General features: G+C 38.5%; 1 pseudogene; it reads right to left on the bottom strand.

Moving 5' to 3' along the window:
- Nucleotides 1-6,873: 6,873 nt before the first annotated feature.
- Nucleotides 6,874-7,051, bottom strand: LOC122478164 (annotated as a pseudogene).
- Nucleotides 7,052-18,239: the final 11,188 nt, after the last annotated feature.

The following is an 18,239-nucleotide window of genomic DNA, read 5'->3' as shown; positions in this document are numbered from 1 at the left end:
ATGAGGCCAGTCACCATGAATGAGATGTTCTATGGAGAGGCCCACATGGCAAGGAACCAAGGGAGGCCTCATGAGAAACTGAAGGCTCAGTTCAACAACTCATGAGAAACTGAATCCTGCCAACAGGCACACGAGTGTGAGCTTGGAAAGTAGGTCCTTTACAGTTGGGGCCTCAAGAGAACTGGAGACCGTGAGATGCTGAGGCAAAGTGTCCAGTTAACCATGCCCACGTGCCTGACCTACAGAAACTGTGGGATCAGAAATGTGTTTTGTTGTAAGTCACTTAGTGTTGGGTAATTTGTACACAGCCATAGATAACTAATAGATTATTTATCAATCAGCTAGGGTTCACAGATGATAAAACCCAACAATAGCAAAATGCAGTTTGCTTTATTGTTAAGCATAATTATTGATTTGCAATATGTATCAGCAAATTGTTCTTCAAAAATTCAAAACTGTGTTTTTCATTCACCAAAATGCCTCAAAGCTCACTTTATCAAGTCAACTTTGCATTGATTTGGGCTTCTGAAAAGCACCAGTTAAAAATTCAGGGTACTTGTACACATTCATCCCCTAAGCATTTATCAGGTGAGTATCATGTGCCCTGAGTTTGAGGCACAATTTCTCCCTAGCTTATATAATTTTCTTTGAATATGGAGGGTACACTGTTGAAAAAGAAAGTTCCTGTCCTCAGAGGGCTAATATCTAGTGAGGTGACAGACTTCTAAACAGATAATTACTTACTTTCATTTCAAGTGATAGAAACCGTAGAGGAATGTGTGCATTGAAGGCCTATGCCCGCTGCAGCAAGGCAACTAATCCAACCTGAGAAGTGGAAATGTCCTTCAGAGCCTCATCAAGGATAGATGAGAGTCATAGAGATGAAGAGGAACAGGAAGAAGACAGCAGGCCAAGTGGATGGAATAAACCAAGGGATTTATCTAAATAAATTCTCCAGAACATTACCTTTGGTCAAATAGCACTAAACACACTCTTAATAAGTCGGCTATTCTTTACAAGAAATGTGTGCCCCATTATTAAGAAGAAGAAGCAAAAACAAATGGGGGTAATTCATACAACTGGATCAAGGCAATTAGAAACTGGACTCAGGATGATTTCCTTAAGTGCTTGAAGCCAGGGCCTAGTTCATAAAACTAGACTTGTCATCTCTCCTTTATTTATGATTCTGAAATGAACTTTAAACTCTGAATGAGAAGATAATCAGGAGCTTCACAAATTAATGGCCATATAATTTCATTTCTGAAATACTTAGGCCCTGACTTCCCTCAATTAACTTAATAATTACCACAAAGAAAGCTCAAAGAACAGCATCCAAGGTGCTTTGAAAACTAAACAAAAACCAGCTCAGACTAAAGATCAGTAAATGAAATAAGCTTCTAGAGTTGGTGTACAAATTAATCTTTAATTGGATGTTAAAAGTGTTAATCAAATAATGATTAAATATGATATATTTAAGTATGATATGTTTAAACTCTGGTCTCTCAAGGTTCAATTTCCTTAGCAAAATGCTTAACTCTTCTTATATTTCTTGAAAAAAAAAGCCTTCCCTATTCTCCAAATGAAATATATTTAAACCAAGGAATCCTTGCTTGATTCCCAACATGTTTTTTACTTTCATAGTAATTACATTTTATACTAATTAGCAATAAACAAGATACCTTCCTGTGTTTGAGTTGAACTAAGTTCATAAGCTTTAGAGGATGAGCCACTTAAGCATGGCTGGAACCAAGTAAAACACATAGCCTCACCTATGGTATATTTAATTATTGCTGCACAACTTGGTCGTTAGACATGTTCTCTCATTGAGGACTGAATGATTGTGTGATACAGGACCACACAAAAATCTCAGATTACAAAGAAGCTGGAGGTGGAGATGGATAGGATCATGTGAATTTCTCTCTCTTCTCTCTAGCCAGGAGGGAGAGGAACCTCTGGGAGATTCTAGGAATCATTAAATTGTTTACATGCCGCAGCGCACACACACACACACACACACACACACACACACACACACACAAGCACACCTCTACATATCCCACAGTCTCCAATCCCACAGGTCAGCCTTATATACTCTACTATAAAAAGAATAATGTGCTTCACCTGAAATCTGTTTGCTTGAAATTCTGAATTCAAAATTCCTTTGGATGAATGTAATATTTACCGTTAGGTACTCTACTATATGTTTGGCACCTTTTAAATGTTATCTCTTAAAATACCTTCTTGGAGGGCCTTCATCCATCATGTTATAAGCCTGGTTGTCTATACCACCATGTTGGAGAGGTGACATAGAGACAGAGACGCCCAGGATCTCCATCTGTTCCAGCCCCCAACTGTTTGAATTTCCCCAGCACAAGCACCAGACCTAAGAGTGAAGGAGTCTCTGAGATGGCCCCAACTCCAACCACTATGACTGAAACCATCTGCTAGGTCTCAAGAGAAACTGCCTGGCTATGTCCAGTCAACCCCCCTATGGGTAAGCAAAATAAGTGATTGTTATTTTTTAAGCCCCCGTTGTGGGGTGGTTTGATACCCAGCAATAGATAGCCAGAATAGTCTTTGAATAAGAACATCTGTGTGGATCTTCTGTCATTGCACCGTGTTTGTGGTCATCTCAAAGATATGAACTGTTTGGCAGCCACATCCTAACTTCCACCTCCAGCACTCAGTGTATATTCCTCTTTTAGCTGCACGTTGAGCCTACCAAGACAACCTTGCCAGAGAGAAAGAGACTGTTGTCAGGTTAATGAGGAATGTAGCTGCACTCACCCTCCCAAATGCATGGGTGCCTGTGTTTATCAGCATTTCACCTTGGCTTCCAAGATTTTCCTCCCGGACATATTGCTGTTCTGAGACACTCTTTACTTCTAGCCCTTCCAGCCCCATTGCCCTTAACAGGATCACACACTTCCAGACCTTTATCTGTTATTATATTCCACTTGAACTACCGCCAGACTTGAACTGGCAATGCAATTTGGGAACCCATTCTAAAACTCTTCACCAAGAAAAAAAATGCAGAATATTTTATCTTTTAAGAAAACATCCCAAATTAAAAACTAATCTGCTGGCTCAAGGAGGTGTATTTCTCAGTTTCAAGAAAGTGTTCATACATGCTATAAGAGTTTAAGGTTACATTGTAACCATGAAGAATTATTTTGGCTTCAAAGAAGCATTTCTGTTATAAACTGTTAAACACACAGGCACACACATACAAGAATGTACAAAACTTAACAACAACAAAAACTTGCCTTGCTAAAAGGCAAACAGAAGCTATGCCAAATGTCCCTCTAGTAGAGTACATAAATGAATAAGACACACATTAACCAACTGATAAATGGTAGGTTATCACTGGAGGAATCAAGGCTTACTCAGTAAACTTTCCCAGCAGGACCAATCCAATGTGACCCAGCGGGAATCTCACAAGCTCCAGGGAGCACTGCAGAGGCGTGAGGCTAACTGCTGTAAATGGCAGGCTGTTCTCCTGTAAGGGTCTCTATGAGGAGATGGGGGAGAGAGCGATAGAAAGAAACACTCTAGTTTATGAGAAAATTCTCATTTTAGTGTTTAGCTCTTTTTTATTTTCCAAAGTGTTTTTGAAGTAAATAAATGTGTGCCTCATTGGGGCACAATCTCAGCCTGCTAATGTCAGGTTTAGAAAGGCAATCTGGCACATGGAGAAGAATGGGCTTTCAAAACAGCAGGGCTCTCTGCTTCCTGCTCCTGCTACCTACCTGCTGTGTAAACTTACATAAGTTACATAACCTCTCTGATCTTTGATTCTTTTTCAGTAAAATGGGGATTATAAGGCATGTGATTGTGGTAGGGCTTAAATGAGAGAATATCCTAGCCAGTAGAGTCTTCTGTGTGTACTTGAAGAAAGTGTGTATTCTATTTTTCTGTGATAGAATGTTTTTTTAATGTTTATTTATTTTTGAGAGAGAAAGACAGAGTGCAAGCAGGGAAGGGGCAGAGAGAGGGAGACACAAAATCCGAAGCAGGCTCCAGGCTCTGAGCTGTCAGCACAGAGCCCGACACAGGGTTTGAACCCATGAACCACCAGATCATGACCTGAGCTGAAGTTGGATGCTCAACTGACTGAGCCACCCAGGTGCCCCTGGAATGTTTTATATATATCTTTTAGAGTCACGTATTCCCAAGTATGCGTCAAGTAAAAAATTTTCTTGTTGAAAAAAAAAACTTTTACTGAGGATATTTGTTTAAAATAAAGCATATCAGAGGGGAGGCCGTGGGGAGATGAGTGAAATAGATGAAGAGAATCAAGAGTATACTTACGATGAGCACTGAGAATTGTTGCATCACTATACACCTGAAACTAATAGAACACTGTATGCGAACTGTATTGGAATTAAAATAAAAAAACTTAATAAAAAAAGAATACTGTAAATTGCCAGTTTTGTACTTAGAACGCACGAGATATTAAATTCTTAATTATATACAATTAATTGCTAATGTTTCTTATTAAATTTTATTATTCTATTTTTCCATTTTGGAACATTATTTTATACTATTAATAAAAGGTATTATTTAAAGTAAACTTTTAAAAACTGTCTGGTCAAAGAGTCAAGAGACCTGGTTCCAATCCCAACCCTGTTCTTTCTATAACATATAATCTGCCCAAGTTGTTTTCCACTCATTTATGAGTCCAACTTTACTTTTGGTTAAAAACAAATAAGGGGTTTGGATTTGATGATATTGTCTCTCCTGACACAAACATTTTATTTTTTATTTTTAAAAGTAGGCTCCACGTCCAGTGTGGAGCCCACCACAGGGCTTGAACTCATGACCCTGAGATCAAGACCTAAGCTGAGATGGAGAGTCAGACATTTACTGACTGAGCCACCCAGGTGCCCTCTGACACAAACATATCAGCAACTTGATAACTCTAAGTTCATCTGAGTCTAATTTGTTTTCTTTGTCCAAGAAGGTTGACTTGAGCAATAAAAGCAAAAATTAACAAGTGGAACTATGTTAAACTTAAAAAGCTTCTACACAACAAGGAAATCAACAAAATGAAAAAATAAGCTACTGAATGAGAGAAAATATTTGCAAATCATATATCTGATAAGGGGTTAATATACAATTATATATATACATATGTTTATTTATTTATCCATATATATTTATTTATTTATCCAAATATATAAAGAATTTATATAACTCAATAGCAAAAAACCCAAACATTCTGATTAAAAATTGGGCAGAGGATCTGAATAGGCATTTATCCAAAGAAGACATACAGATGGCCAACAAGTATATGAAAAGATGTTCAACATCACTAATCATCAGGGAAATGCAAATTAAAACCATAATGAGTTATCACCTCACACCTCTTTTGTTAGAATGGCTATCAACAAAAATACAAGAAATAAGTGTTGGTGAGGATGTGGAAGAAAGGGAACCCTTGTATGCAGTTGGTGGGAACATAAATTGGTGTAGCCACTGTGGAAAACAGCATGAATATTCCTCAAAAAATAAAAATAAAAATAAAAATAAAAATAAAAATAAAAATAAAAATAGAACTTCCTTTTGATTCAGCAATTCCACTTCTGGGTATTTAACTGAAGAAAACAAAAACATTAATTAAAAAAGACAGTACTTGGGTGGCTCAGTCAGTTAAGCATCCGACTCTTGATTTCAGCTCAGGTCATGATCCCAGGGATCCAGCCCTGTGTCAGGCTCTTTGCTGAGCATGAAGCCTGCTTGGGATTCTCTCTCTCTCACTCTTCCTCTGCCCCTCTCCCCTGCTTATGCACATGCTCGCTCGCTCTCTAAAATAAATAAAATTTTAAAAAGATATATGTACCCCAATGTTCACTGCAGCACTTTTTGCAATAGGCAAGACATGGAAACAACCTAAGTGTCCATTGATACATGAATGGATAAAGACATTATGGTACACACACACACACACACACACACACACACACACTGAAATATTATTCCATGAAAAAGAAGGAAATCTTGCCATTTGTGACAACATAGATGGGCCTTGAGGGGGCTTTGCTAAATGAAATAAGTCAGAGAAAGATAAATACTATGTGGAATTTAAAAAAAAATAGTTGAGCTCATAGAAACAGAGAAGATGGTGGTTGCCAGAGACAGGGAGGTTGGGTTGGGCAAAATGAGTGAAGGTGGTCAAAAGGTACAAACTTCAAGTTATAAAATAAATAACCCATAGGGATGTAATGTACAGCATGGTGACTATAATTAATAATGCTGTTTTGCATATTTGAAGGTTGTTAAGAGAGTAAATCTTAAAAATTCTCATCACGAGAAAAAAACTGTAACTATGTATGGTGATAGATGTTAACTAGACTTATTCTGTCGATTATTTTGCAATAAGTACAAATAACAATTCATTACATTGTACACTTGAAACTAATATAATTTATTGGTCATTGTATGTCCATTTTTTAAAAGCTGCCTTAATAAAGCATTAATTAGTGGCTTATGCTAAGGCCAATGGTCTAGAGAGCAGTGGTATGCCGGTAAACCTTAAAAATGTTGGCTCTCTGGGAAAAAAACAAAAAGAAAAAACCCTGTTTATAGTGTTTGCCACTTTCCATGTTATAAATATTCCCACCATGGCTAATTTGAAGCTATGAGTGAGACATCACTACAGGTGGAATAGGAAAGAGATATATACAACTGGCTCTCATGGCGCTTTCTCTAGCATATCACTGTGCCAAATCCAATGGACTGCACTGCTCACCCTTCATTCAGTTCCTGAGTAGTAAGGACATCACAAAGAAGAACAGCTCCAGGGATCAGGACACTTTATATTTTCAGCTTCAATTTAGGGCAGATACATAAATAAACCCTTGTTACCACACGAAATGCACCACTAAATTCACTGCCATTTTGGAAAAAAGAACAAAGGTTCTGGAGACCATGAAATACTGAATTGCAAACTCAATCTCCTTTTCTTACACTCCATTTTAATTCTTCACCTACTTTAAACTGATAAGAACAGATGCTACACTTGACCTTAGCCTAAAGGCCAAGAAGCAATTCTTCACCTACTTTAAAACATTCCTTAACATCAGACTACAATTCCTTAACAACAGCAACAAATGACTTCTAAAAGTTCCAAGTCAGAAAATTAGTAAAAGCAAATTTTGTCTTTTCAATTCCTTAATGCCCATATGAATGAAATTTGTCAAATCAACTCTCTCATTTGAAAAGTCAATCATCAATTGAACCATGGATGGACTCTGATTACAGGGTTCCCACAGATGTTGAAGTTTAGAAAGCCCCAGTCTACAGGGCAGGGCTACGAATGAGAAGCAAGCATGAGCATGCTTTAACACCTCATACATCATACAATCTGTCAATTGCCAAAGAACTAAAGCCCTGTAATCCATTCTAGGAGAAATCCTCAGGATGTAATCCACACCTTATTTTCTCACAAACTTGACATCTTTGATCATCAGACTTCTCAGTCCTCAGAGATGTGAAGTTGAAGAAACCTTCAAGAACCCAGTGTACTATTACGGGTAATGACAGCTGATATCTGACAGCCCAGCATACTGCCTTGTATAGTAGCTCATAAAATTCACCTAAAGATTTAGAAAGGAAGATCCAACTAACTTGCACCCCTGCAAAGTGTTTAAGGTTCCTAAATTATCACCCTGAGTCAACATGGAAAGACCATTTTGATCTCACTATCTTCTGTGTGATGTAAGGAAAATATATGATATATTTTAGAAACATTCTCATCAAGAAGTTTTTAAAAGTACAATCTTTAATCTCTAAAAAAATTGACCCATATGAAATAACTTATTCCTTGGAAATGTGCTATTGCTGTAGTTCTATACATTAAGGTACTAACATATAGAATGCTTACTGAGTACAAGGCATTTTGGAGATAAAGACTCCTAAAACAATACAGGGAATGTTGCTGTTGTTCTTCCCAGATCCCTTTACTCAGTCCATATATCCAACCCATACACACTGTGAATGTTGGTTATTAATAGCTTGCAGCTGCCTCCTTCCTTAAAAAATACAGTCATTGCTTGATTGGGAGCTGTGTCACTGGGGAAGTCATTTCCTGCAAGAAGCAGCTTATTCTCATTAACTTAGAGACAAGGATGTACAAAAGTCCTCCCATTCCCACATTCACCTAAAGATGGAACCAACTTTGTGATACAATCTGTGCTCTAGAACTCCCCAAAGGATCAGAATGAGATAGTCTCCAGCTGATATCACAACCCTGCTTGACTCCTTCTCTTGTCCTGTACTGCTCCCCTCAATTCCCTTCTGAGAAAACTTCCTCAATAAGGTATTTGCAAAAAAAAAAAAAAAAAGTCTACATCTCAGGGTCTACACTTGAAGTATCCAACCTAAAACAGACTTACATCTTTTTTAAAAAGAATATAAGACATATATAAATGTTAGCTCAACTATTAATTGACTACTGATTGCATGTAGAGGATTAAAAATGAAAGGGGACTTAGATGATATGTCCATTTCCAGCTAAGACAGAATAATAGGTGCCAGATTTAATTTCTTGACAGATACACCCAAAAAATGGAGATAAGGTATAAAAAATGTTTTTTATGACATTAATATCAGGTAACAAAAGACAATGATCTCCAAAAGATACACAAATAAGCAAATGAGATGCACCCTATGATTGCTCAAGCTTACTGCAGGAAGGAAAAAACCCAGAACAGTCCTGACAGGCACCCAAATTTAGAACAGAGAGCTGGGATCCAGGGAAGCCAAGGCAGTAAGTTATCAGAGAAGAAAAGGCTACATAGAAAGAGAACTCTGGAGATCTGCAGAGGGTCCCCTCTGACTATTCAGCTGAGTATAGATCAGTACATGCACATGAGGAAAGGAACTCCAGAGAAGTTTAAAGGGATAAATCTCTGAAGAACTCACAGGACCAGGAATAGTGCTCATTCCTACCAGGCTGGATGGAAAACTTGAAATTCATAGGGAAGTGGGTAGAATACTGAAAAGGGTTTTGTCTCAGTAGTAGGGGAGAAATAACACTAGACTACTTAATGCTCTGATCTCACCTAACAACACTCAAAAATCAATACTCAAAAGTATAAAACTGTTTCCAAGTAACTTAACTGCCTCCCAGAACAAAGCTCAAGAATATTTACAGTAATCCAAAAATATATGGCACCCTATAAGACAATAGCAAAGAAGCAGGAAAATGACCCAAAATTAGAAAAAACTCAATGAATTAAAACTCATGCAGAAGTAACACAAACACAAGGAAAAAATTATAACTGGATTCCATATATTCAAAATATAGAGGAAAGACCGAACATATTAAATAGACACATGGAAGATTTGAAAAAGACCCAGTTCAAATCCCTAAAGATTAAAATTATACTGTCTGAGATGAAACATACACTTGATGGAATTAATTGGAATTAATTAAGTAGCCACGTTAGCTACTGCAGAAGAAAATATTAGTAAACTTAAATACTTACTAATAGGAACAATTCAAAATGAAACATCCAGAGTTGGGAGTGTGTGTGTGTGGGGGGGGAAATAGAATCAATGGTCTGTGAAACAACTTCAAATGAACAAATATATATATGTAAAAAGAGAAGGGGAATGCAGAAGACAAAAAATATATTTGAAGAAATATGGACAAAAATTTTCAAATCTGATGAAGACTTTAAGCCCACAGATTCAAGAAGCTAAACAAATCCTCAAGTGCAAAAACATGAAGAAAACCACATATGACACTTATAATCAAAAATTTAAAAGCCAGTGATAAGGAGAAAATATTAAAAGCCGCCAGAGGAAAAAATACATAGTAAGTATGGGAGAAGAAAGATAACAATGATAACAGATTTCTTTTCATAAACAATGCAAGCTGAAGGACAGTGAAATGATATCTCTGAAGTACCAAAAGAAAAAACTGTCAACCTAGAATTCTATACCCAGCAAAAATATCTTTTAAAAAAAATGGAGGGAGCACCTGGGTGACTTAGTCAGTTAAGCGTCCGACTTCAGCTCAGGTCATGATCTCACGGTTTGTAGGTTTGAGCCCCACATTGGGCTGTGTGCTGACAGTCCAGAGCCTGGAGCCTGCTTCAGATTCTGTGTCTCCATCTCTCTGCCCTTCCCCTACTCGACTCTATCTCACTCTCATAAATAAACGTTAAAAAAAAATTTTTTTAATGGAGGCAAAATATTGTTTTCAGCATTCAAAAGACGAAATAATTCATTGTAAGCAGGCCTTATATATATGAAATAGTAAATAAGAAAAATGATTATGATGAAAATCTTGATCTACACAAAAACAGAGTACTGGAAATGGTAACCATATGGGTAAATTAAAAGAAATTTTTGTCATTATGTAAGTCTCTTTATAAGATAATCAGCCATTTAAAGCAAGAATATAAAAAATGTATTTGAGGTTCATATTATATGTAGAAGTAAAATATATGAAAATGATAGCACAAGAGTCAGAAGGGGAGAAATGGTAAGTTGTGGTAAGATCTTTATACTATATAGGAAGTAGTACAAGATCACTTGAAAGCAGACTGGGGTAATATTTTGTATTACTCGTGTGGGTAACTTTTTGTGTTATTTATAATACTTTATAATATAAATAAGATAAAAAGCCACAAAAGAGATAAAATGGAATCATAAAAATTACTCAACGAATCCAAAATATGAGAGAAAAGGAGAAAAAAGGAGCAAATAAAAGATGGTAAAAATAGAAAGATGGTAGATATAAGTACAGCCATATCTATCATCACATATGTGGAGGAAAGACTCTAAGATGGCCCCCAATTATCCCTGTCTCCTTGTATTTATGCCCTCCTCTTGAGTGTAGATGGAACCTGTGACTTGTTTCTAACCAACAGAATATGAGATGTTACCATCACGATTGTTATATAGGACTGGAACTTCCATCTTGCAAGCAGACTCTCTCTATTAACAGTTTCCTTTGCTAGCCTTGATGAAGGAAGTCATCATATGAAGAAGTCCATGTGGCAAGTAATTGAAAGTGGCCTTCATCCTGACAGCATGCAAAGAACTGAATACTCTCATCACATTAGTTTAGAAACGGATTCTTTTTTGTTTGAGCCTCAGATGAGACCTCAACCCTGCCCAATACTTCAATTGCAACCCTGTGTAGAAAACTGAAGTAGAAAGTAGAAAACTCAGCTAGGCTGTGCCTGAATTTCTGACTCACAGAAACAGCGAGATAATAAATGTGTGTTGTTTCAAGCTGCTAAGTTTGTGACAGTATTATTCTACAGCAATAAATAACTAATAAAACATTAAATGTAAATGATTTAAACACCCAATGAAAATGGAGATCATCAAATTGGATTAAGAAAAAAAAAAGAGGGGCGCCTGGGTGGCTCAGTCGGTTGAGCGTCTGACTTCAGCTCAGGTCACAGTCTCACGGTCCGTGAGTTTGAGCCCCGCGTTGGGCTCTGGGCTGATGGCTGGGGGCCTGGAGCCTGTTTCCGATTCTGTGTCTCCCTCTCTCTCTTCCCCTCCCCCGTTCATGCTTTGTCTCTCTCTGTCTCAAAAATAAATAAACGTTAAAAAAAAATTTTTTTTTAAAAAGAAAAAAAAAAGACCCAACTATATGCTACGTTTAAGAAATGTACTTTAAATATAAAGACACAAGTAGGTTAAAAATAAAAAAATGGAGAGGTGCCTGGGTGGCTCAGTCAATTAAGCATCTGACTCTTGATTTCAGCTTAAACCATGATCTCATGGTTCCTGGGATTGAGCCCCGCGTCAGGCCCTGCACAGACAGCATGAAGCTTCCTTGGAATTCCCTCTCACTTTTTCTCTCTCAAAATAAATAAACAAACTTTAAAAAAATGGAAAAATATATACCATGTTATTCTGATCTAAAAAAAAAAAGCAGGAGCCGCTATATTATTATAAGGCAAAGTAGATTTCAGAGTAAATATTAACAAGAGTACAGGGTCATTTCACAAAGAGCGCAATTCAGCAAGAGGACATGACAATCTTAAATTTGCATGCACCTAATAAAAGAATTATTACATGAATTAAAGACTGATACAAATAGGGGCACCTGGGTGGCTCAGTCCATTAAGTGTCTGACTTCAGCCTAGGTCATGATCTCACAGTTCGCAAGTTCAAAGCACAGACCCTGCTTCAGATCCTCTGTTCCCCTCTCTCTGCCCCTCCCCTGCTTGTGCTCCCTCAAAAATAAATATTTGGAAAAATACTGATGTAAGTATAAGGAGAAATAGACAAATCTATAATTATACTCAGAGATTTGCCTTTTCTTAATAATTGAAAGAACAAATAGACAAAAAAACAAATAAGGATACAGAAGACTTGAACACCACTATCAACAAAATGCCTAGTTAACATTTATGCAACATTTCAAAATATTGCAAAATACACATTTATCTTCAAGTGCATAGATAACATTTAACCAAAATAGAGTATATTCTGGCCCATCAAACAAATCTTTTGTCTCTTTCTCTGTGGTACTACTAAATTATAGGTGCTGAAATTTCTATTTCTACCCTTAACCTTAATCTGAGTCTGACTCGGGGCTCAAACTCACAAACCGCAAGATCATGACCTGAGCTGAAATCAAGAGTGGGACACTTAACCGACTGCGCCACCCAGGTGCCCCAGCAAAGGAAGACTTTAAAGAGGCAGATAAGATGGAGGTTGGGGGGACACTAGTTCACCTTTCTGAGAGTTCTAAGAGTCAGCTGAATTAGAGGTGTGTTCTTCTTCTTCTTTTAACATTTATTTTTATTTTTGAGAGAGAGAGAGAGAGAGAGCAAGCAGGGGAGGGACAGAGAGAAGGGGACAGAGAGTCTGCAGCAGGCTCTGCACTGACAGCAGCAAGCCAGATGTGGGGCTTGAACTCGGGAACAGTGAGATGATGACCTGGGCTGAAGTAGGATGCTCAACCGACTGAGCCACCCAGGTGTGCCAACATGGTGTGTTCTAAAATGGAAACCCAAATGGTCTAGACTAATCTATGCTCATAACAGATTTAGTTTTTGTTACCAAAAAGGTTGAAGCCTAGTTACTTTTGGCTCAAAGACATTATGTATATTGTAAAAGTTTGTTCATATAAGATGGCATTTAGATCATCAGTAATACTAGATTAATATTAGATTAGTAAACAAAATCCTCCAAGAAACCCAACATCTCAAAAGGAGAGATATTTCTATCCATATCTTTCCTGGTGACATTACTATGTCCAGGGGTGGGGAAATCATTTGGCTTGCAAGAGAATTTAAGATGATGCTATATAACGTTACTTGCTCACCCCATGTGAAATCAATCAATAGTTTAATTCAACACTGCTACAATGTTCAATTGATGACTAGCTGTAAAACCAAAGCTATTAATGGGAAGATAATTCACACAAAGTTGCAGTGATAGTGAATAAATGAGAAACTCCATAAAAAGGAAAAATGATGCGTAGAGGCTGCTTTTAGGCAACCTGGGTAAGGTAAAGAGGGCCCACAGTGACTATCGACTACCAGGCTGAATGCAAACAGGCTCATCAGGCAACCCACTTCAAACTATCCATAAGCCCTAACTGACCAATAGGCTACTTACAACCAAGCACAGGTACCAAAACAGAAAAAACTCTGTACATTCCCATACTCCCTCACTCCCCCCCTATAGTTATAGCCCCTCATCACTGTCTCCTGGCAGACAGTCTCTCCTGTGCTGTCCTACCCGTGCTCCCTTGTGTGTATTCAGTAAATTTCTATCTCCTTTGTTCTACCTTGGGTGAATTCATTCACCACCCACCCCACCAGCCTCCACCCAGTCAGGTTGCCCCACACATGTTATTTCTCTTTAGGGTTGCTATAGAAAATCCTCAGGTATGTGTGAAGCATAATTGATTAGGTGGCAGTTTCTGGAACAGGTGACAACAATCCTTAAAAGCTTCAGGTTATTCAAACTCACTTTAGTGCTCAGTAACTTTGGGCAGTTTTGCAAAGAAAAGGGTAACATCTGGGTAACTATAACATGGGTTACTTTTTAAAGAGACAAATCTTTTGCAAATTGATACGACCATTCTGGAGGACAATATTTATCCAAATGAAAAATGTGTGTACCTTTTAGTCCCCACATACTCACTGCTCAGATATGTCTACAAAAATGACTCCTCAGGCATCTGGGTATTGTATGGAAACCAATTTGACAATAAATTTCATATATTTTAAAAAAAAATGACTCCTTGGATATGCCCACGAAAGATATGTATGGTCAGAACGCTTTTCTAGAAAGTAACACAAAATCAATGCAATCTGGCTTAAACAATAAAGGAGGTTTGTTGGCTCAAAGACTTGGAAAATTCGAGTGTAAGATGTTTCATAGTTTGGGTTGGTTTGGGGGATGTGAAGGAAACACCAAGGAAAGGGTAGAAAAGTGAGACAGGTGAGAAGAGAGCCAATGCTGGGTATATTATCAAGCTAATTTCCACTGTGGACAACTGGAGTTTAATTCCAGGGAGGAACCCTTGAGAGCCGGTGTAAAACATATGCCTTGGAGGTAATCCACCCTAGGGGGGGTGAGGTACGTAATGAGTCACTGGTTGAGAGCTGCCCTTCAGGGACATTCCTTCCATTCTGCTGAGTGGATGGCAAAGGGGACTCCAGCAGTAAGAGAAAGCCCTGAGGCAAAGAGTTTAGTACTGACAGTTAGAAATCAGGCCAGCGTGTGCTGAAGTGGTAAAGACAAGTGGATACGGGCAGGGCACTGATAGCATCTGCCACAGGCGGACTTCAGGGTTGGGCGATCCAGCAGCCGAACAACATCATACTCTCTCCCCTCTGACTTCCAGGGTTAGTTTTCTCCAATCAATATTGTCCATAGTGTTCATTAAATGATTAGCAGTCCCATTTGGGGATATAGATATTGCAGGATATAGAAAGCACTTCAGTGTCAATGTTCCAAGAAACAATGCTCATGTTTAGCCTAATAGGGCTGAATTAAGGCCTCTGATTTTGCTACATGATTTATTTTATTTATTTTTTAATATTTTAACATTTATTCATTTTTTTATGTTTATTTATTTTTCAGAGAGCGAGAGAGAGTGTGAGCCGGGGAGGGGCAGAGAGAGAGGGAGACATAGAATCGGAAGCAGGCTCCAGGCTCCGAGCCGTCAGCACAGAGCCCAACACGGGGCTTGAACCCAAGAACTGTGAGACCATGACCTGAGCTGAAGTCAGATGCTTAACCGACTGAGCCACTTAGGCGTCCTGTGATTTTGCTACATGATTTAAATCAATCAGCATCAACCCCCAAACATAAGGATGGGATGTGTTCCCCAGATAGAAAAGCTGTGTACTATTGAGAAGGGAGAGGCTGGAAGTAGATGCTAGGTAGTTCAACCACAAATGTATAGTAATACGTGTGTAAAGATGTTAATTGCAACCTTCTTTTCAATAGTAAAAATCTAGGAACATCCAAAGTACATGTCAATAGGGGACTTAAGTTTAAACAAATTATGGTAATTCTTATTATGGATCCTTTGCAGGAGTGGACCTTTATGTTGTAATATAGATGGGCCTCCAAGATGTATCATTAAACCAAAAAGGCATGTGTAATTCAGTGTGTAAAGCAAATCACTTCTGTAAATTAAAAAGCAGGTAGATGAATACAAAATTTGTTACCTTAAAGCCGAATCAGCCAAAGACTACCAAGGATAAACTTGAAGTATGACAAGGTTAGATTTATTGTCTTGCTCGATGCAGCGAGGGAGAGTCCTCTGGGAGAACCACGGAGTGCTGCTCAACAACAAGGAAGAGAGAAACGTCTTTTATAAGATTTGGGTTCTCGCTGAAGGATTATAAGGAAGGTTTAAGAGAGTGGTGATCAGTTCTGGGTTGGTTACTTTTCTGAAGTAGTGTTAGAAGGGGAGCTCAACTAGGGATTGAGTGCTGTCTTGAGGTTAGGGGACTTTAGCAGGATTGGGTCTCTTGATAATAGATGGATGTAGCAAAAGTGGGGCTGGAGGGCTGTCATCAGTAAGAAACCGGGAGCCACTCACAAGGGGTGCCATTTCGGCATATTACAGCTGCTGCACAATCATTGGAGAAAGAATGTTTTCTGGTAACTTTGCATCTGAATTTATGTGTCTATCTCCCTAGTTTTAATGATAGAAGGACTTCCTTTCCCCCCACCAAAATCTGAGATGATTTTTCACTCCTTCAATCCCAGATAGGTTTTTACTCTTTCTTAAGGGATACTAAGAAACTGTTAACAGCAGTCACCTTTGGGGGAAAAAAATGGGCTGGGAAAGTGAGCAAGAAAAGATGTCTGTGCTATTTGTTTGTATCTTTCTTTTTTACCTACATTTTCTAAACGTGTACATATGTGAAGTTTGGTATGTTTTCAGTGTTAACGTACATTCTCTGAACAGTGAGAATATGACCTTTTTTGTTTGTTTTCCTTCTTTGTATTTATCTGTACTTTGTCAAGAATCAGTGTTACTTTTTTAATTCTTTTAATGTTTATTTTTTTATTTTTGAGAGAGAGAGAGAGCGCACGTGCACGAGCGGGAGAGGGGCAGAGAGAGAGGGAGACACAGAATCGGAAGCAGGCTCCAGGCTCCGAGCTGTCAGCATAGAGCCCGACATGGGGCTCGAACTCACAAATAGTCAGATCATGACCTGAGCAGAAGTTGGATGCTTAACTGATTGAGCCACCCAGGCGCCCCAAGAACTAGTGTTATTTTAAAATAACAATAAATAGACACTCCCTGCCTCCCAAAAGGTCAAGTCTGACTATTGTCACAGTATAAACCTGGAGCCCAGAAACGAATCTGGCTAACCTATCTCCCTTGCCTTCTAATGCTGCTACTCCTGCCTCTCTTGGGTTATTTATTCTATGTCCGATCCTCATTCCACTAGCTCTGCCCCTAACAAAGCAAATTTGGAGTGAGACCAGTGAGAGAGTGAGCCTACCGCCTCACAGGGTGCCCGGATACTGCACTGAGAGCAGAGAGCACGATTCTAATTATCAACCTCAACAATAAGATCCTGCCTCTCTTTTTCCCCTAACTCAGCCTTCCCCAAAGACCACACAGCTGTCAGTACCAGCAAATGATGTGTTATTGTTGCATCCTCCCCCTGCTAAAGACAAACATGTTGTAATATTTCAATAGAAACGTAATTGAGGATCAGGTATGCTCGTTTTATAATACACCATGAGGTGACTCATAGTATAGATAACTTAGGAGAGAAACCAAAAGACAAAGATACTTGTACTTTCTTGTTCAATCAAGTGCCTCACACAAGTGCCTCTGCTAAGCGCTTCCCCTATTCCCGAAGGGATTTTTCATTTTAAAAGATTGGCTGAGAATGTTATAATTTGGGGGACTTGCCACAAAAATATACTGCTTGTAGTCATATGTCTAGGATGAAGAACCAGTGGCATGACAAAATAGAATAACTTTCTTGTTGAGCCATTATAACAACCAGTGACAATTATGGGGAGCTTTCTGTGGGAGCATTCATTGAGTGGTTTTAGGACGTTCTTACCAGGCCATTATTCTTTTTCTCATTAAACTTTTGTTTTAATGGGTCTCAAAATTCTGTGACAGATTTTTGGTCAAGTTGTTTCCATTAAAAGGTATTGATTTTAAAAACTAATAACTTAAAACTGCCACACACACACACACACACACACGCACACACACACACAAATGGTCCACAAAACATTTCCCTTTTCTTCTGAAGGTTTTATGATGCATTATTATCATTAATCAGTCTTTTACTATTAAACTTAAATGGCCAATTGACACAAACAGTTGTGACACCGCTCTTCCACCACTGATTAAGGCTGGCGTGGCAGGTACTGGGGATAATATTCTTTTAGTCTTCTGAGATTTCTGGGCAGATTTGGTGACCTTGCCAGCTCCAGCTGCCTTCTTGCCTTCTTTGATGACACCCAAGGCAACTGTCTGTCTCATGTCACGAACAGCAAAACGGTCCAGAGGAAGATAGAGAAGCTCTCAACACACACAGGCTTGCCAGGAACCATATCAACGATGGCAGCAGCATCACCAGGTTTCAAGAACTTGGGACCATCTTCCAGCCTTTTTCCAGAACGATGATCAATCTTTCCTTCAGCTCAGCGAACTTGTAAGCAATGTGAGCTGTGTGACAATGCAGTACAAGTGTGTATCCAGCACTGATGTGCAGGCCATTATTTTTAAAGGGACTGATTTGCTAGTAATA

This window comes from Prionailurus bengalensis, chromosome X, assembly GCF_016509475.1.
Source record: "Prionailurus bengalensis isolate Pbe53 chromosome X, Fcat_Pben_1.1_paternal_pri, whole genome shotgun sequence".
In the NCBI taxonomy this organism is placed as follows: Eukaryota; Metazoa; Chordata; class Mammalia; order Carnivora; family Felidae; genus Prionailurus; species Prionailurus bengalensis.
This window is presented reverse-complemented; position numbering and strand designations above follow the sequence as displayed.